At 40.8% G+C, this 21,707-nt stretch overlaps 1 long non-coding RNA gene across 1 annotated transcript in view; it reads left to right on the top strand.

Annotated features, from left to right (window-relative positions):
• Positions 1–21,707, top strand: part of LOC125171669 (uncharacterized) — a 145,623-nt gene that overhangs the window by 39,168 nt on the left and 84,748 nt on the right. The window contains exon 3 of the long non-coding RNA XR_007154411.1: positions 18,453–18,544. This is a non-coding gene — a long non-coding RNA (uncharacterized LOC125171669). The remainder of the gene's footprint in view (positions 1–18,452; positions 18,545–21,707) is intronic.

The raw sequence follows: 21,707 nt of genomic DNA, 5'->3' as shown, positions 1-21,707 counted from the left end.
AACAAATGGAGATTTTTCTTCTTAATTAATTTTTGATCACCGAGTGACCCTAACAGGCTTCGGTATTCCCTTCCCTCATACTCTCATGGCATTAGTGGAAACAACCTGTGGGCCTCGCCTTTCACTGCCGTGGGCCCTTCTGAGGCCTCTGGTTTTTTTTTTTTGCCAGCGAGCTGCTCACGATCCTAATTCGTTGAGGCAAATGGAGTGAAAATGATGAATCTTCCATTCCAAAAAGCCTGAAGTTTGGAGCTCAACTTGAGAAATGTCATTTTGGAGCTGTACAGATAGAGGATATCCTCAGAGAAAAATCATTCATAGTTATTTCACAGAGAAGGAATATTCAACCATTGATGAACTCATGACTATCCAATTACTTTCAAAACAGAACTGATGTTGATGTGAGAGAATCCTTCCCTGTCCTTTTAGGTAGGCCATCTCAAGATTGATTTACATCAGCTAGACTAAAGTGCCTTTTGTTTTCCATTAGATAGAACATACTAGATATAAACCAAGGGTTTGGGTTGACCAGAATGATGAACAACAGTTGGAAGACTGCCTAGATCAGAATCACCAGGGAAGCTTTTTAAATATTAGTTCTTGGCCCACCCCTAGAGATTTTGGATTCAGTAGCTCTGCTAGGATCCAGGCATTTATAATCTATTTTCCCAAGTGGTCTTAAAATGTAACTAGGTTCTAAACAACTTCCCTAGGCAAAATATTGGTCTAGGAATGAAAGCTCAGTTATTATTTAACTTACCAATTTGTTATCGGGCCTTTTTCAAGTCCTGCCAGCTTTGGTTCTCAGGTTTCTCACTGGTCACATGGGAAATTAGCCTGTCTCTAAGTTTTTTCTAGTGTTGGTGGGTTATAATTGCATTTCTGAAAGCATGGCAATTGCAATTTTTGGCTCTAGAATTCTAAGAAAGATAGCTTTTGTTATTGTTGTTGTTGCTTGCCAAGATAGGCATTGTACGTTAACACAAGACCTAACCAAATGTGGGTAATTGATCGATTGATCGCAACAATGAGAACAGCAGTGGAGAGAACCTTGTTTTATTTTGTTTGTTTGTTTTTATTTTTTTTTAATGTTTATTCTTGAGAGAGAGAGAGAGAGCATGAGCAGAGGAGGAACAGAGGAGGGAGAGAGAGAGAGAGAGAGAGAGAGAGAGAGAGAGAGAGAGAGAGAATCTGAAGCAGGCTCTAGGCTCTGAGCTGTCAGTACAGAGCCCAGTATGGGGCTCAAACTCATGAACTGTGAGATCATGACCTGAGCTGAAGTCAGATGCTTAACTAACTAAGCCACCCAGGTGCCTCTTTGTTGTTCGTTTTGTTGCTGTTTTTTTGTTTTGTTTTGTTTTGCTTTGTTTTGTTTTGTTTTGTTTATTTTTGAGACAGAGAGAGACAGAGCATGAACGGGGGAGGGTCAGAGAGAGGGAGACACAGAATCTGAAACAGGCTCCAGGCTCTGAGCTGTCAGCACAGAGCCCGACGCGGGGCTCGAACCCACGGACCGCGAGATCATGACCTGAGCCAAAGTCGGCCGCTCAACCGACTGAGCCACCCAGGTGCCCCTTGTTGCTGTTTTTTTAAGTGTGGTAAAAAGCACATGATATCTACTCTCTTAAATTTTAGAGTGACCATTAAGGTATTGTTAGCTATAAATACAATGTTGTACAGATCTTTGTAACTTTGCATCTTGCATAACTGAAACTTTATATGCACTGAACATCATCTCCCCATTTCTCCTTCCTCCCAGCCACTGGCAGTCACCATTCTACTTTCTGCCTCAGTGAGTTTGACTTCTTTATATACCTCATAAAGTGGAATCATGTGGTATTTGTCCTTCTGGAGACTGGCTTATTTCACTTAGCATAATGTCCTCGAAGTTCATCTGTGCTGCAGTGTATGACAAGATTTCTTTCCTTTATAGCTGAATACTATTTCATTACATGTATTTACCACATTTTCTTCATCCACTCATTTCTGGATGGACATTTGAGTTGTTTCTAGTTCTTGGCTATTGTTATGAACATGAGAGTGCAAATATCTCAAGACCCGTGTTCAGTTCTTTTGGATAAATACCCAGAATTGGGATTGTTGGATCTTATGGTAGATCTATTTTTAATTTTCTGAAGAATCTCCATACTGTTTTTTTTTTAATTTTTTTAACGTTTATTTATTTTTGAGACAGAGAGAGACAGAGCATGAACAGGGGAGTGGCAGAGAGAGAGGGAGACACGGAATCTGAAACAGGCTCCAGGCTCTGAGCGGTCAGCACAGAGTCCGACGCGGGGCTTGAACTCACAGACCGTGAGATCATGACCTGAGCCGAAGTCGGACGCTTAACCGACCGAGCCACCCAGGCACCCCACCATACTGTTTTTAATAGTAGCTGTACCATTTTATATTCCTACCAATCATGCACAAGGATTTCCTTTTCTCCCCATCCTTAAAAACACTCGTTACTTTTGTTTTTCTGTTAATGGCTATTATAACATGTATGAAGTGATATCTGATTATGGTTTTGCCTTGCATTTCCCTGATGATTAGTGTTGACCTTCTTCATATACCTGTGGCCTTTGGGAAATGGCCTTTGCCCATTTTTAAATTGGGTTATTTGTTTTTTCACTATTGAGTTGTAGGAGTTCCTTATATATTTTGGATATTAACCGCTTACTAGAGATAAGATTTGCAAACATTTTCTCCCATTCCATGGATTGCCTTTGAGGGAGCCCTGGTTTTGAAGCAAGAAGACCTACTCTTTTCTTCCTTCTTTCTCTAAAACCTTGTGATTAGTAGTCAAACCATTAATGTTTGTTGGCTCAGTCTTCACATCTGCAAAAAGGAATAATAACACCATTCTGAGCTGATTATCTTGTGAATACCACATGGTTTGATATGTATTAAAATGCTCTGCACCATTCACTCAAATTATTGGCATTTAAATACCATTATCATAGGGACACTTGGGTGGCTCAGTCAGTTGAACATCCGACTCTTGGTTTCAGCTCAGGTCATGATCTCATGGTTGGTGAGTTCAAGCCCTGTATTGGGCTCTGCTCTGACAGAGTGGAGCCTGCTTGGAATTCTCTCTCTCCCTCTCTCACTGCCCTCCCCCCCCACCCCCAAATAAATAAACCAAACTTAAAAAAAAGAATCCTTGATCACATCCCAACTCATGTGTCACTTGGGTTTATAGAGAGCCAGTTTATTTTAGATTTCTCCATAGCAAGAGTTACAGAGGTCTTTTCATACACTCTGTTAGACGATGGAGAATGTGCTTGTTTGTGACTTTTGTATCGCCATATCATCCACCTCTTCAATTACTCATCTATGCATCCATCTGCCCAGTTAAGAAGTAATGGTAACTTACACGAACATGGTGCTTTACAGTTTACGAAACGCCTTAGTATGCGTTATCATAGCTGTCTTGAGAGACGTTGATTTTTCCCTACTGTATGGCTCTTTACTGAAGGTGGCCCATGTAGCAAAACTTTGGCTGTATCTTTGCTAAAGGGAAAAAGAGATGGCTGTCTAAAGTCATTGTTTATCTCTCTAACGCGTTTATCATATAACTCGTATCCTCATGTTAATATCATCCAGGTAGTTAGAGGAAATGGTTAATTATTTAAGAGGTACCCGAGGCCCAGAGAAAGTCCATGTCTTGATTAAAATTACATAGAAATTTCATTGCAAGGCTGGATCTCACGTGTGAGTTTCCTGAGTCAGTCCCTTTCCAGACTCTGAACCCCTCTCCTCCTGACAAACCCCAGTGTTGCCCTTCACATAGGCATCCTTGTTTGCCTCATGCCAGAGAGCTACCAACGTTGGCTCCTTGCCGTCTCCTCCCCTGCAGTGCCTCAGATGAAAAAAACCATGTCACTCTTCTCCACGTCCTAACCCCATTCTGTCACTCCTGCCTGCATGCCGGTGAAATATGCTTTTGGCTGGGGGAAGAAAATTTGCAAGCCGCCAACCCAGAGATGGCCCTGTCGGGAGCTGGAGTGATGCATTTGACCAGGTTCCAGGGAGAGAAATTGTTCTCTGGGGAGAGCTATTGCCTCAGTGGTCTCTGTACTGAGAAAGGTCACCTTGTTTTCTGTGGCAGTTTCCTTAAATCCATTTTATAATGGATTATATATACCCACACTTTATTTGTATATACTCACAGGTACAAGCATCAGCGTAGTAAACATACAAGGATCATGATGTAATGAAGAGACAGTCACGTTCATGAATGCAGCCTTGCTATTTTACAGATAGGTAAACTGAGGCCTAATAAGTCTGAAGGAACTTGCCCAGTAGAATAGTCATACATATGATCCAGTGGCAGAGCCAATTCAGACCTCAGGAAAACCTTGCCCGATTCTGCATAGAAAAAGTACAAGTCAAACATTTTCACGGCAGCTTATATGTCTCCTCCACAGCACTTATAAAAATTGAAACTCTGTAATCATTTATTCACATTTTGCTTATCATCTTTCCCTTCCACTGGATGAGGAGCTCCTTGAGGGGATGAACTGTGTTGGTCTTGTTTACTGTACTATCCTTTGCATTTAACATGATGCCTAGCACACAGAGAGCTCTTAATAAATGTATGTTGGCTGAATGAACAAATAGATGAATATATTAATGATAAATTAATAAACAAGCTAGAAATAGAGCCTGAGTTTTAATATTTCGGAGTAATAGTCCTCCCTTGGAGCAGACTGTCCCTCCATATTTTATATCTTGTAAGATATTTTAAATTTAATGGTGGCACAAATGCATTTTTCATTCATTTTGTGTGCAAAGGCAAAAGGTCCCTTGCTTTTAGGCTGACAAATACAAAGTGATTTAAAATTATACAGTATATTCAGGACTGGAACAAGACCAAGCTGGTCCAAAGCTGGTGACAGGGTCTGACAGCACAGCTGACTGACCCAGGGAAGCTGGCAGGTCCCAAAGACTTTTTTTCCCTATACTTTATAAAATCCCCCATCCCCACCCCTGTTCTATCTACTGTCTTTCACTCCTTACTGTCCTCTGTATCCCACTCCTCTCCCACCCAGTTAGACAGACCCTTGGCCGATTTTCACATAAAGGCCAGGAGGACTGATTGCCAGAGCTTGGCTACATTCTCTGCCACCGGGGGTTGCCTGGGTGTTGAACACCAGGTGTTAGAACCAATGCTGGTCCAACTGATCGAATCAGAGGAATCTTTTTTAGGACCTACAGTCAAGTCTCTCTCTCCTTCCCTATCCCCAGATGTTTATGGTCAAAGGCAGCCATATGGCCTGGTGACACTCTTCTGCTGTTTTGGTCACTCCTAGGTCACTAGGGTGGGAACAGGAAGATCATCCTTCTGCATTACTTAGTCCAGGTGGGCTTCCTGGAGTAGCAGGCCTTAGAGGTGTTTAGATAGTTTGTGAAGGACTGTCTGTTGGCCAAATTTTGTCCTATTGTTTGGATCGTGGGCCAATAAATTCCTCTGTCTGGTTTTGATTGTTGCCCTTCTAAATTATGTGGTAGCACTAGTTCTCACATCAAAGTGTGTTGTCTTAGTTTAACCATTGGGATTTGAAAGTTGGTTAATATCAGGCTGATATAATATTCTATTTCTAACCCAAACCTGCTTCCAGTTAGAGAAGTAACAGACCAAGAAGGGAACTTGGGCTTCACCTTCCTTGATGCATAGGAAGAGCAAACTGAGGTCCAGAAGAGGAACATGACTTTTCCAAGTCCCCGTAGCAAGTTTCTCTCCTTATTCCAGTTTGTGATTTTCAAAGCCAGTCAGGAAAGTAACAAATTGTTAGTAACAGGTAAGTGTTTGGGAAGGTCGATAAGAATCACCTGGGAAGCTAGCTAATATATTTTCTTTTGCTAGATCTGTAGGGCCCAGGAATACACCTAGTGATTCTGTTGTAGATTATTTGACGAGCACATCTGCACTGGTGTGGATCTCTTTGTTGGTACAAATAGGTTAGAGTGACTTTCCCACAATTACTCAGCACACGAGGGCACCCCGATGAGGAAAGCAGGCACAGCCAGGCAGACAAATGGCTGTTGAAGTTGCTCTAGATGATTAAAGAAGAGACGGACAAGGAGAGGATGAAGAAGGTTGTAGTAGGTGTGGTGAAAGTGGAGGACGACGTGTCCGTGGTGCATCCTAAGCAGGGTTTTTAATAACAAGGCCAGAAACCAATCAGGCTGCCTGTATTCATTTGCCAGAGCTTCTATAACAAAATATCACAGAGCAAATGGCTTACATAGTAGACATTTATTTCTGATAGTTCTGGAGCCTGGAAGTCCCAGAAAGACCTGTCTCCAAAGAGTTTCATTCTGAAGTACAGGGGGTTAGACCTTGTGAATTTTGAGGGGACATAATTCATCTCACGACACTGCTCTAGGCCCACAGGGCTGATAGGGGGCTGAAAGACCAGGCTCGGTAATGGGTAAATCCTAGTGGTGGAATTGGAGAGTCTCAGGAAGGTGGTCCTAGGGATGGGAGAACAATCTTGCCTGGTGAGTTTAAGGTTTTTGTACTCTTTATTTCCCCTTCTTAGAGTCACAGACACACTTTGAGTCCTCCGGTGTTTGCGTGAAGTGAGATCAAATTAAATGTAAGCCTTTTATCCAAGTTCAAAAAACTCAACTGCACATATTGAAGACATGGTTTAGCAACCGTGAATTAAAGATCATTGTTGTTATTCAACTTTCTCTGAGGCAGCCATGGAGAGAATATCGGGCGTATACTGAGAAATCTAGATTTGAGTCCTTGCTTTGACTTTTTAACTGAGATGCAGAAAAACAGATTGCTGACAAAATAAAGTGATCAAAAAATTAAAACTGACCCTACAATAATAGACACTTGAATGTACCAACTATGTGCCAGGCACTGTTCTAAGTGCTTATGTATACTCACTAATCTCTACAGAAACCCTATGAGGTAAACACTGTTATTGTATTCATTGTCCAATGAGGGACTGGGTACAAAGAGGTTAAAGTTACTTTCCTGGGATCATCCAGCTATTAAGTAGGACAGCTGGGAGTTGAACCCAGGCTGTCTGGCTTTAGAACTCTGTACTATGCTGTCTCCCAGTGAAGAGTTCAGAAAACTGAAGACTTTCTAGAACAGTCAATTTTCACATATGCTTTAGGTTAGTTACCATTTGGAAACATGTTTATTCTATGAGGCATCAGAGTAGATCTAGACCCAATGGCTGAGGAAATGTGGTGTTAAGCAGTTTCAAACTCAATACTCTATAATACTTTGAAATAATTCAACACAGGTCAGGCTACTCTAGCAGATATAATTGAATGCCTGTGCCTAATAGCCATTTTCCCTTTTTCTTTGCTTATAAAACTATCCTTAGTTTAGTAGCAGTGGGTCCAACTCCAAGGTATGGTCCGTAACTGTTCAAGGCCAGTTTGTCAATCCTATACCCTTCTGCCAGTGATCGGTTTAGGAGTGGGTCTGAAATCCTTTTCTGACCTATGAGAGGCTCAGGAAGTCTTCTGGGGCCTGGGGAAGGTTTTCCACTTTGATGAAAAGGGAGAAACACATGAGGAAGAAAGCCTCTGGTGTGTGCCACGTTTCTCTTTGCTTTGATAGTATCAGATGAAAAAAAGATAATTGAGCCAGTGAAGAAAACCATCACTGATTTCCTGCAAGATGGAAAAGGCCTTGGACCTTGGTGACTCTACTGAGCCACTAACCAACCATCCTGCCACTTTCCTTCAGATTTCTTGTTAAGTGAGATGTTAAAATTTGTATTGCTTAAATATGCTGTTACTTGTGGCTCAAATCATCCTAATATAGCTGCCTTGGAAGATAATGAGCTCAATGTCCTTGGAGATATGTAAGCAGAATCTGGAGGCCCATTTATCACAGATATTGTGGCAGGGCCTGAGACTTTAGATGGGGTTTTTACTAGAGGACAATTAAGGTCACTTCTAGGCCTAATAGTCTATGATTGTCTTCCTGATCCTACCCAACCCCGGCACAAGTCACTCTGTGTGACTCCCCGAGTCTGTGTATTGATCCAGGCTGGCAGCCACAGTTGACATTCTCTATGAGTCACTTGTAGTGCCAGGCCCTTGTAAAAAGGCAGAGGCTGTGATGTCACAGCTCCTCCAATGACACAGCATCAGGGGACAGCCAGAAATAGACATGTAGAAGCCCTTGCCACTGGCGCTCTCTTGTACTCTGACACCGTCACATTTCTCTTAGCTCAGACACCAGGCTGCTGGAGAATTAGAGAACCAAAATAGACTGGATGTCCAGTCACCCTCCTAGTATTCCCCATATGCTCTGACAAAGTTTTGGAGACACCCAAGGTGAAACTCATCCACCAGAACATTGGGAAAGTGGCAGAGATTTTGCTGGGCTTTGATTCCTAATCTTAGTGGGCCACTTGCACAAGAAAGTCCTGAGAAAATGTCTTGAGTCAGCTTTGTCCTCAATGCATTCCTGAGATCTGACTTTGGGAAGGGTTGGAGACTCTGGTCAGTTTCATCTCTGGCTTCTTGGTGCTGAGGCTGTTGGTCATCACTGCTGAATGTAGCAGCCAAACCCTGTAGAACTTTGCCAGCCATTGGATGGGATACAGGGAAACTGCAGATCTCTAGAACTCCTGCTTAGAAACAGTTTTTACATGATACCGATAATCATGGCAGCAGCTAATATTTGTTGGCATTTTATGGGGTCAGTGGATAGTACCTACCTTCTTCCCCTAAGTCTGAACCAATTAAGAGATAGATGTAAGAATCAGAAAAAAATGGATATCAAAATGTCCTATCTATTATTGATGAAAGTTAGGTTGAGGGATTTGGCTTAGGAATGAGACAACAATGGAAATCTTAATTCTGCACCCCTGAAGAGAATGTTCTCAGACCAGTGTGTTTGTCCAATCACAGGCCTCCCCTTAAACAGAATGGGAGTCTTCTTTTCAGAGCCTCATGCATGGCCGAGAGTGGACCCAAAGGACTCTTCCGAATACACCCTGATAAAACTCTCCTTTCTCTTGGGAAGGGTAAGTGAGAGTGGGAAGAGAGGCCAGGAACAGTGGTGTAGCTGAAGTCCCTGCCCATGGAGTCATGATGAGTGAGAAGTGTTTCCCCCATCGATATTGGCTGAGTCCTTAATATTTGCCAGGTACTGTTTCAAGTATCTGCGTAGCCTGTCTAGTTTAATTGTCTTTCAACCTTATGAGAAAAGTACCTGGTATCATCTTCATCTTATAGATGAAAAAAGATCGGGGAATGTGGTGAGATGGGATCCAGACTGAGGTTGGTATGAGGCCAGAACCCACCTCGTAAGCACCATGCTGCAGCACCTCCTTCTCATTACTGAACACTGTGGTTGGGTGCTGCGGGGAAGTGGAGGAACACAGTGTTATGATCAGGGGTTTGGGCTTTGGCCCAGCCTCTGTCACTTCTTAGCCACCACCCCGCCCCCCCCCCCTCCCCCCCAGTTATGGTGTTCTCACCTGCAAAATAGGGATTGTGATGCCTTTTCTGAGAAGCTCAGCAAGTCACTATGAGGGCCAAGGGAGATCATGGTCGTTGCAGTGTGTTGTGACTGGCTAGCCCTGAGCACAGGTGTTCATCCAGGAGCAGGATTGCTGAGTTCTGTTCCTGCCTCCCATAAAAAACTTTCTCAATGATGTGGTCCAACCTCTTGACTTCCAGTACCTCAGTGTTGTCATCTATAAAGTAAGAGCCCTCATCCTTGACTTGCTAACCTCTCCGGTGTTGTGGTGCTTAAAGGGGGTAAAATCAAGGAAATGCTTTCTTTGTGTAATGTAGAAATGCAGAAGAATGATGAGAGCTGTTATTTTGTGTGGAATGTGGTGTTGTGGGCAGTTTTATTTTTGTGATAAATTGTTTCTTAGGCTTGCCTAGACTCATTTGTCTGAAGAATTTCAATCTCGATAAGTTTAGCTTTGCATCTCAGAAGTTTATTATTTAAAATAAAAGACTTAAATAAAAGTCTTCTGCTAATTCAAATAACTCCACTCAGAAGCATTAACAAGTATCAGCTTTGTACTCCGTCTCATGTGCTAAGGGGCATAAAAATAACAATGCCAAGCACATGTAGTGCTTACTATGTATCTAGTATTATTTTAAATACTTTGAATACGTTCATTTATTTAATGTTCACAGCAAACCTGTGAGCAGGCATATTACTATCTCTGCTTTGTAGGCAGAGGGTAGGGGGAACAGAGGCTCAGGAAGGTTAGGTGGTCTTCCCAGGATCTCAGAAGCAGAACCATTATTCGAACCTGTTCATTCGAATTCACAATCTATGGTCCTAACCACAAGAACAGGACTTTAGAAGCATAATTCCTGCCTTCATACAGCTCGCAGAATAGTTTACAGACTAGCTGAGAGGCTAGAGTTGCACAGAGAGACAAAGTAGAAAGCAAACACAAGACATTGCTATATTAAATTATGTGTCACATGATGCTGTCTGGACTACAGGTTAACAAAAAGTATTCAAAAGATAGCAAGGTAGAGGAAGGGATATGAGAGAGGTGATGTGTGACTTGGGCCTTTTAGGGCAGTCAGATTTGAATAGATAGGTAAAATAGTAGGACCATCTGTGTGGCACTTGGCCTTGCCTAATGGGACTCATTACTCAAGAAAGTGTTGGTTAAAAAATACCACTAAGCATGGGTGCCTGGGTGGCTTAGTCGGTTGAGCGTCAGACTTCGGCTCAGGTCATGATCTCCTGGTCCGTGAGTTTGAGCCCCGTGCTGACAGCTCGGAGCCTGGAGCCTGCTTCGGATTCTGTGTCTCCCTCTCTCTCTGACCCTCCCCTGTTCATGCTCTGTCTCAAAAATAAGTAAACATTAAAAAAAATTAAAAAAAAATACCACTAAGCAAAGCAAAGAAATATGTATCATACAAAGAAGACAGACATACAAAGGACACTATTCCAGACCACTAACTAATCATATGGCAATTTGTGCCCCAGTGTCTTCCTTTGTAAGACGTGACTAGTAATTCCCATTTTCCCTTCCTTACAAAGTAAACTCATTTTGGAAATTATAAAGTATACATATACAGTGGGGAAATATTTTAAATTATTCATTTTTAAAGAATTTTTAAAATTGCTTGTATATTTATTTATTTAGAGAGTGAGGATGCAAGTATGAGCGGGGAGGGGCAGAAAGAGAGGGGGAGAGAGAATCCCAAGCAGGTTCTGTGCTGTCAGCACAGACTTCAACATGGGGCTTGATCTCATGAACCGAACCGTGAGGTCATGACCTGAGCCGAAATCAAGAGTCAGATGCTTCACCGACTGAGCCACCCAGGCGCCCCAAATTATTCATATTTTTATCTTCTGTCTTCCCAATGACATGAGCTTTGCCCTAGTTACCCAGAGAAGGGAAGGGGAAGGTTAGGGCTACCAGAGGAGGGATGCTGACCAAAAGAAGCATCCACACCAAATCAGGCTGTAGGCTTTAAAGGGAATTGCCTAAATTCCTTTAGCTCCTGTTACGCATATCAAGGGCATGCTCTATCTATGGGAGGTCTCCTCCGGAAGGCCTTGTGGAAGAGACTGCCCCTTTTTGTCTTCAAAGATAGTGGGATACAGGAGAGAGAAGGGCATGGGAGAGGAGGGTGAAGAGACAGGGTCCTGTGCTAGCTTTGGCACAGAGGGGAGGAGGCTGATTAGATACATTGGCTCCACACTGAGAGTAGGTTTGCTTTGTGGCCAGTTTAGGACACAAGATGGACCTGCTTGTCCTGTGGGGTGCAGGTTGGCCCCATAATTACCTGAGAGTGTTTGGGATCCTGTCCCTGAGGTTATGGTGGTTGGGGTAAGCTGGCCTTGTAATTAAGATAGCAGGTCAGACCTGCCAGGTGGGAAGAGGGAGTTCCAGCCAAACCTTAGAAAAATCTTTGCTGCTAGCTGCAGATAAGGAGAGGCTCAGGCAGGCAGGGTCCCCCAGTCTGTGTTCTGGTTGAGGCAGGAGAATATATGAGATTAAGAGTCATGCCAGCTTCCATTTCTGCTGAGCAGGCCAGAGGGGCAAGCAGAAAGCAGGTGGACATAGGATGTGATCCCTGGACAAGAATGAGCAGAAGGCCATCCCGTTACTTGACATGTCACCATGAATACTTGGAAATCACATATCTCTCTCTTTCTCCACACTTGCCTTACACCCAGAATTTAGCTTGATGGAAAAGCAGGGAGAAGTGATTTCAGAGATTTAGAAATTTTTATTCTAGGGAGACTGACACAACCTAAAGTCAGTGTTTAGATAATAAGAAAAGACAGAATTTAAACTAGATTGATCATTTAGTTCATTTTTCTACCGACTGTCAAGTGAAGTTATAGACGATGGAAACCTCAGTTACAGACAAAATAAATGAATTTTCTGTCTTTATCTAGGTTGAAGTATGAACAAAATTGTGTGATCCAGTTATATACAGTGTTACTGTTGTTCAACATTTCTGACTAAGAGTAGCATAGCTACATACTGTATTTTTAAATATTTAAGTGGCATTAACCTTTGACTGGAACAAGATAATATATGTAAAAGTTCCTGGCACATATTAAGTGCTAGGTGAATATTAATTATTTTAATGTTGTTTGGGGTCAATGTCAGGAAACATAACAACTATGTTCTTTGGATCGCAGCTCTTGGTTCTGCATTTAGAGCCTGAATGCTAGGCAAGCTGGACCCAGAATAGCACCAGTGCTTTTCCTTGTGTGATGATGTAAGGAGGTGTGGTCCGGAGCAGAGATTCCCAAACTTGGTCCTGCATCAGAACCATCTGGACAGCTTATTTAAAAATATAGGTTATTTCTCCTCTGTTTCTCCTTGTGATTATGATTCAGTATTTCTGGGGGCGGGCCAAGGTATCTTTTGAAAACCATTGAAAATCTGTTCAGAAGGCATTGTAAATACCAAGAGGTGCTATGGTACATCTTTAGTTGTTTGTTTCCTTCTTTGATTGTTGTTGACTCTTACACATGTGTGGGTAGACTAGAGACAGTCAGGTTTGATTGTTTTGTCTGTTTGTTTGCTTGTTTGTTTGTTTTTAGGTTTTGTCTATATAAAGTTCTGTGTTTAACCAGCTCAATTCTGTAAATTGCTGCAATTTCAAAACAAAACAGATGTGAGAGATGATGAGATTTCTTGGTTGAGGGGGGCACAGGTCAAATAAAACAGCATCTCTTCTTTACTTGAGCAGAACACAAAGTCTCTATCCCAAGAGCAAAGATTAGGTGTGAGTAAAAATCCTTAATCCGAACAGAGACATTTTCTTGTTTTTCTCTCCTTTTTATCCCTGTTTTCAGGTCCCAGAGGTATATTGTTCCTATCAACTCTCAAACAAAGGATTTTTACTGTAGCACAAACCGCAAAGCTGGTAAGGTGTGTGCTAGAATTCCTATAAGAAAATCTTCTTTCTTTGGGGGTCCTGGCACTTTTATCCCACCTCTGCCACCATTTTTAGGGTGCTGCTGCCTTAACGTGGCCTCCCCAGCACTTTCTGAGTCATCCTTTTCTGTTGGTCACCTGACCACATGATGCCCTGGCTGAAGCTGGCAAATGGCCATTGTGCTGAACATAATTGTTCCAGTAAAACGTGGCTGATTAGCATAGAAATCTCCATAAGCCTTTCTATTCTAATTTTGCTGTTAGAATTCTGGCCCCTCTCAGAGGTCATGCTAACCTAGTTAAGGCTCTTGGAGAAAATACTGTCGTTCCGGCTCATTGCATTTGCATTAAAATTTATTGTCCTTCAGCTGACATGCTAACCAGCAACCCATCATCTGCAACTTTGGGCAGAGCCTAAACTGCAGGGCATCATCCATTGTGTAAGCTGGAATCTGGAAAGCTCAGTGAAAGTATATGATGGACACCAGAACAGTAATGTCCTTAAAGTTCTGGCTGTGCCTACTTCACTCTGGATAAAGTGAAAAGATTTTGATGAAAAGCAGGCTCTTGCAAAATGAGAGATGCTAACTGTTGGGGTCCCTCTAGTGTCACACCCAACAGAAACAACATGGTATTGTGAGAGCATGAGTGTCACAGTCAGACAGCCTGGTTGAAATCCCTGCTCCACTCTGCACAGAGTTTGAGGATTTGGGCAGGTTACCTAGGCTTTTTCATGCCATGGTGTATATTTCTATAAAACAGGAGTGATAATAAAATAGTACATATCTCACTGGGTTACCATGAGGCTTAGATGACATCATTCATATACAGTAATATGTTACATATGCTCAATTAATGTTAGCTATTATTATTATTATTAACTATTAATATTATGCTCGGTCCATGTTAACTGTTTTTCATCAGTAACAATAACAAACCTACAGAATGGTTAATCCTTCATGTGTCTCATTGATACAATTCTTAAAAATCTATTTGAGCACGGAGGAGTGTTGTATGGAAGTGATGAATCATGGGAATCTGCCCCAAAAACCAAGAGCACACTGTGTGCACTGTATGTTAGCCAACTTGATAATATATTATATTAAAAAAAAATAAAATGTTGCATGATTCGGAACAACAAAAAAAAGTCTGTTTGAGAAAAGATATCCAGGTGCTAGGACTACAACAATAAACGAAAAGGGATGATTTCTACCGCAGCAAATATTACATTCCAGAGAGATGGCCTGGAAGTTAATGAGTTACCCATTTCTGGGGGTCCAAGAAGAGGGTGGAGATAATTTCTCAGGAATGTTATAGATTTGTTTTTATTGGTTGGGAGATTGTAAATTGCCCAGAACAGTACCTGACACCACATTAGTGTGTAATGGCTTTGTTTATACTCTTGTTATTAGTAATATCATTTCCACCTGTACTTACTTGTATTCTCTTGCTTAAATCTCATGATGACCTTTTGAGAAAGGTATGATTATCCCATATTACTGATGAGGAAATTAAGGCTTACAGAGGTTAGGTAACTTGCTCAGCATCACATAGCTTATGCGTGGCAGAAGTGCAATTTAAACCAACTATGTAGGCTCTTTTGGAATTCTTATTTGCTTGACTTGATTTATCACAGCCTGTGTCTCTTAAAGCAGTTGCAGAGCTATGAAAAGTCTGTTTCGTTTTTCTTTTGACTTGTACACTTGAGATCATTATCTTCTTTTAGGGAGGATTGGACCTCTCAGATGTTTAGATATGAGCAGTGATTTTTTTGAAGGGCCTTGACTATGAAATGTTGCAGTGAACTGAATGTTTGTATGTTCCCCCCCCCCCCATTCATTTGTTGTACTCCCAACCCTTGATGTGATGATGGTATTGGGTGAGATAGGGCCTTTGTGAGGTGATTAGCTCACAGAGATGGAGCCCTCACAAATGGGCTTAGTGCCCTTATAAGAGAAACCCTGAGCTCTCCCTTACTTCTTCTGCTGTTTGAGATTACAGCAAGGTGACAGTCATCTATGAACTAGGAGGTAGCTTCTCACCAGACCTCGAATTTTCTGGTGCCTTTATCTTGGACTTTCCAGCTTCTAGATCTATGAAAAATAAAAGTTTATGGCTTAAGAGACTCAGTCTGTGGTATTTTGGCTGTTGCAGCCTGAAGTGACTGAGGCACATATCCTCACCCCCAGGAATTCCCTGAGTTGACTTATCACTCATTATTTCTTGACTTTGAGAGGGTATCTACCTCACTTCCAGTTTCAGGCAAGACTATGTCTAATCTTTCCTCAAGAAAGCATCTAATTTTAAAATATTCTTGCAGAAAAGGGGAAATCTATACTTTAAATAAAATTAGACTAAAAAAAAAGATCAGAGTTGGAAGAAACTGTGAAGATCATTTAAACCAACTCCTCCATTTTTTATTTGAGACAGAGACCAAGGGAAAGGATGGGAATTGCTAAAGTTACTTGAATAACTATTGTCATGGTGGCCAAGAGTGTAGATTCTGGAGCCAAATGGCTTGGGTTTGAATTCCAGGATACTGCTTCCTAGGTGTGTAACCTCTTTATGCCTCAGCTACCTCATCTGTAAAGTGGTGGTAAGTGAGTTAATTTATATAAAGCCCTTAAAATAGAGACTGGCTCATGGTAAATTACGTGTAAGTATTTACTATTCTTGTTGTTGTTGACAACACTGGGGATTGAGTCCTTGACTAGTCCTCTTTTTATTTCCCTAAATTATTTCCCACCAAAATCTTCTTTATATCTAGTTGAGGTTCATCCTGCTTTAGTTTGACCCATGCCCTCTTATTCCATTTTCAGTCTGGATGTATATGTAATTCTTCTGGATATTACCTTTACACATTATAATCGTAGGACTCTGAGATCATGTGGACCTGGGATTGAATTCCAACTTTAACCCCATATAGTTAGTTGGTTTCCCTGTACCTCTGTTGTTTGCAGACTAGGGTTAAAAAGGAGTATGTACCAAAGCTTCTGCACAGCAAAGGAAATAATCAACAAAATAAAAAGGCAACCTGCAGAATGGGAGAAAAATATTTGCAAACTGTATATCGGACAAGAGATTATTATCTAAAATATATAAGGATTATTATATAAAATATATCTACAACTCAATAGCAAAAAACCAGAATAATCCAATTTAAAAATGAGCAAAGGAATTGAATAGACATTTCTTCAAGAAGATGCACAAATGGCCCACAGGTACATGAAAATGAATAATCAACATTAGTAATCATCAGGGAAATGCAAATAAAAACTACAATGAGATATCACCTCAAGCCTGTTAGGATGGCAGTTATATATGTATAATTAATATATATAATTCTTATATTAATATAGTATAATAATTATATAATATTTATTATAATATAATGTTTATTAACATAATATTTATTATAGCAATATGATATATATTAATATAATATAATATAATATAATATAATATAATATAATATAATATAATATTTATTAATATAATATATAATGTATATTGGAGAAAAGGAATGCCACTGTTGGTGGGAATGCAAACTGGTACAGACACAATTTACAACAAACTTAGAAAACAGCATGGAGGGTCCTCAAAAAATTTAAAATAGAAGCACTCCATGATCCATTAATCCTTCTTCTGGGTATATTCCCAAAGGAAATGAAATTAATACCTTGAAATGATATCTGTGCTCAGGTGTTCATCACAGAATTATTCACAATAGCCAAGATATGAAAGCAACCTAAATGTCTATCAACAGATAAGTGGATTTTTTAAAAATGCAGTATATACAATGGAATGTTATTCAGCCTTAAAAAAGAAATCTTGCCATTAGTAACAATATGGATGAACCTTGAAGACATCATGCTAAGTGAAGTAAGCCAGTCACAGAAGGACAAATACTACATGTTACCATTTTGATGATACAATCTAAAAAAGTGAAGCTCATAGAAGCAGAGAGTAGAAAGGTGGTTGCCACAGGCCGACAGAAGGTATTAATGGGAGGTATTAGTCAAAGGTACAAAGTTTCATTTACATGGGATGAATAAGTCCTAGAGGTCTGCTGTATAGCATAGGGCCTGCCTTAGTCCCTTTGGGCTGCTCTAACAAAGCACCACAGACTGGCTAGCTTATAAGCAGCGGAAATTTATCGGTCATAATTCTGGAGGCTACATTTCTGAGATCAGGTGGCCAACATGGTCAGGTGAGGGTCCTTTTCTGGATCACAGACTTCTTGTTGTATCCTCACATGACATGAAGGACTAGGGATCACTTTTTATTTCCTAAGGGCACTAATCCCATTCATGAAGACTCCACCTTTATGATTTAGTCCCTCCCCAAGGTCCCACCTACTAATACCATTACTTTTGGGGGTTAGGATTTCAACATATGAATTTGAGGGGCACACAAACATTCAGACCAAAGAGCAGTTCAATATTGTGTTGTATACTTAAAAATTTGCTAAGACAGTAGATCATATATAAGTATTTTTATCACAAAAAATAATTTGTTATTAAGAGAGTGGGAGGAAACTTTTGGAGCTGATGGATATATTTATGGCATGGTTGTGATGATGGCTCTGTAGGTGTATAATTATCTCCAAATTCAATAAGTTATATACGTTAAATATGTACAGCTTGTTGTATGTCAGTCATACCTCAATAAAATGTTGTTTTTTAAACAAAACTCTTAGGGCACCTGGGTGGCTCTGTCAGTTAAGCATCCAACTCTTAATTTTGGCTCAGGTCATGATCCCAGAGTCATGGGATTGAGCCCCGGGTTGGGCTCCACACTGGTCATGGAGTCTGCTTAAGATTCTCTCTCTCTCTCCATCTGGCTCTCCTCTCCCCACCCCCACCCCCCAAAAATAAAAACAGGAAAAAAAAACCCACAATATTCTTAGAGTTATTAGGGTTGCTGATAGGTTTCAATGAGCACATATTCATAAAAGCACTTAGCAAAATGCCTTATACTTGTTACTTAATATATGTCAGTAAATTATTAGTATATTGTTACAGCTCCTTGTGGAATTTTCCAAGTTATAGGAGTATTTTTCTTTTGTAGGTTATTTGAATAGGCTGAGCCATCAGTGAAAAGAGAGGTTTGGTGTCTCACAAATAGGATATCTGAGAATATGAAGTCAATGTGACACTCAGGTGAGTTAGATTTATAATTCCCATGAAGGTGTTTAGGCATCCTCAGAGGATCCTAGGGAAACTCATTAAAATGTGGATTACTGGATCCCATCTTATATCTGTTGAATCTGAATATAATAAGGAAGCACATCCTAGAAATATATATGTTTTAAAGCTCCCTAGATATACCTTATGGGCTACCAGATTTGGGAACCTTGGGATTAGGCAGCCATCTGAATGGAGTGACTTAAGGAGAGCCTAAAGATTTTCTTTTAATATGATGTATTTCATGACCTTCCATTTATACATCTGTTCATCCCTCTGTCCACTTATCCACTGTTAGTGCTCAATGTTTGCCTCATGACCTGCTACTGCTGTGATTAGTACAATAATAAAAGATCGATGTTCCTAAAGAGTTGGTAGTCTCAGGGCACCTGGGTGGCTCAGTCGGTTGAGCATCCAACTTCAGCTCAGGTCATGATCTCTTGGTTCATGAGTTCATGCCCCACATCGGGCTCTGTGCTGACAGCTCAGAGCCAGGAGCCTGCTTCGGATTCTGTGTCTCCTTCTCTCTGCCCCTCCCCTGCTCACACTCTGTCTCTCTCTCAAAAATAAATAAACAACCCAAAAAATTAAAAAAAAAAGAGTTGATAGTCTGAGAGAATGGATGAAATAAGTTTAAATGATATGTGATGAGACACAGAATGGGATGGGGAAAATGAAACACCTCTTGTAGGTTGTGGTGGGAGAATCAGGAAAGGTTTCATTGGATCCAAGGGCATCACTTCCCCTTGGGATGTTTCTCTGATTCTAGCTTCTTTTGCTCCTTACTGTTGGCATTAGGTACCAATCTGATAGGTATCTACAGTGCTCCGACTTACTCTTCACATATTAGAGTTATGTGGTTCTTACGTGGTTTCTTAGGAGCTGAGGACTTGATGAAAATGAGGGCTGCATCTTAATCATCACCTCCCCCTGCCCCTCACCTCCTAGCTAGGCGCCTGGCTATGACTGAACGTCTATACTGAGTGCAATAAACACTATAGAAGTTGGGTTGTCGTATTGGTTATCTAAAGAGGGGAAGCAGTAGGAGCAGGACTGGAGGAGCAGGGCTGGGACCAGATCATGGAGCACCTGGAATTTGAATCAAGTTTGGGCTTTAGTGTTTAGGCAATGAGCCCAAGACCATTTTGGAAGCCATATCCATTGTCTGCAAAACAGGTAAAAAAGGGCAAGAACTGTATCTCAAAGTGGGGGGAAGTACAGAGATAATTTTAAGCATAAACTGTGATGAATTATATAAAATTATGAAGTGAAACAATTATTCCCTTTCCTGTTCCATTTCAATCCCTCCAATTACTTCAAGGAGACAGTTTCAATTAGGTGCTAGCACTCAGAAACCCAATGCTTTCTAATCCTACTTTTTAACAAACAGAAAACACACTGGAGGCTCAGAGCCTTGGCAGGTGTATTAGTTATCTACTGCCATATTAATATAGGTAGCAAACATTCAGAAAACCTCTGTGCCTTCTAGTGATAAACTTTTATTTAGCTCAGGAGCCTGCAAACCAATCATGAAGGTCAATGGTTCCTTTGGTCTTGGACTGGAGTTGCTGTCAACTTTAGTGGTTAGCTTCTCAGCTGACTTTTAGTAAGGTACCTGGACTCTGCTTTATATATTTCCTGCATTCTCCCATCAGTGTAATCTGGGCACATTGTCATTGTAGAGGAGTGACCCCAGTCATACAAGAGCTTTTCCTGCCTCTGTCTGTGTCAAGGATACTAATGCAGCTTTGGCCAGGGTGAGTTCTATGGTTGGATGCAAAATCAAGGAATGGAGAAATGTACTCTGACTTCTTAGTGAGAGGAACTCAGTCCTGTGGCAAAGAGGGACATGCAGACAGGAAGACACGAAGGAATCATTAATGGTCTAAGTGTATCTAGTATAGCAGGCAAGATTATCCAGCTAGAATTTAGTAGCGTATTTTTCCCTATTATTTTTAAAAACTATCTTTTTGTGGCAGGTGTAAGTTTTCAACTATGGTAGTAATATAAAGTTTTCTTCTAAAAAATTTATTTGAGAAAAATATAAGTGGATATAAAAAGAGTATTTTAGAAAAAGTAACCCCTATGGTACACAGGTAGGCAAACAACATCAAAGGAAGGGCATGCTTCGAAAACTGAAGCAGGATGATTGCAGTTGGGACTCTGAACAGAGGTTGCATGCAAAAGACGTTGCAGACTCAGCAGAATAAAGTTAATAACCACATGGGTTCAGCTGAGTTCAGTTAAATAAACATACGTTATAAATGTCAACAAGCTGCCTGACACAGTGGCAGGTACCAGAAATATAAAGATGAAAAACTCAAAGTCTTTGTTTAAAACTTTAAAGTCACAGTTTATAATCTAGTGGGTGAGAGATGCATCACAGATAACTTGGACTCACTAGGGTAAATTGTATATTTAGTTGATGCACCCTAGGTGCCCCCAGAAAGGATGCTAGGCTTAGGCTGGGAGTGGGCATTGGAGAATGCCCACTGGGGCTCCCAGCAAGCCCCTCGGAGGAGCATCTGGAAGAATGAGTAGAGGTTCTCCTGGTAAGAAGGGTGAACAAAGGCCTGGAGAGTGTGAAATTGTCCTTGGAAAAGTTCATTCTCATTGAAGTATGATGTTGGAGACAGGAGATGAGACGGAGGGGTTGGGGACAGTCAGGTTATAGACAGGTCTGCAAAGCTAGACAGTTTAGAATTTACCCTGTTATGGATGAGGTGGGTCAGTGAAGGTCAGGGAAAAGATATATATATATATACATATATATATACACACACACATATATATCACATATATATTATATTTATTATATATTATATATAAATATATATTTCTTTTTCTATCTCCTAATTATATTTATATGATACACAAGTATGTAAATATGTACACATTTTTTTCTTCTCTACAATAATTCCTACCAGGTGGTTCTGTGGTTTGCAGTTTCTGTTTGGAAACCTTCAGAGACAGAGGGCTCATTATTCTACAGTTGAGGCTGTTATAGACCTGATTGTAACCGGATGAAGATAGACTTGAGGGACACACAAGTGGAAATGAGAATTGGGCAGTAATATAGAGGAGGGACACGAAGGGGCTGAATGAGTAGGGAGAGTCCAGATGTAAAACAGGAGCACTT

This window comes from Prionailurus viverrinus, chromosome A1, assembly GCF_022837055.1.
Source record: "Prionailurus viverrinus isolate Anna chromosome A1, UM_Priviv_1.0, whole genome shotgun sequence".
NCBI lineage: Eukaryota > Metazoa > Chordata > Mammalia > Carnivora > Felidae > Prionailurus > Prionailurus viverrinus.
The sequence above is the reverse complement of the archived record's forward strand: the minus strand, read 5'-3'. Positions and strand labels throughout refer to the sequence as shown.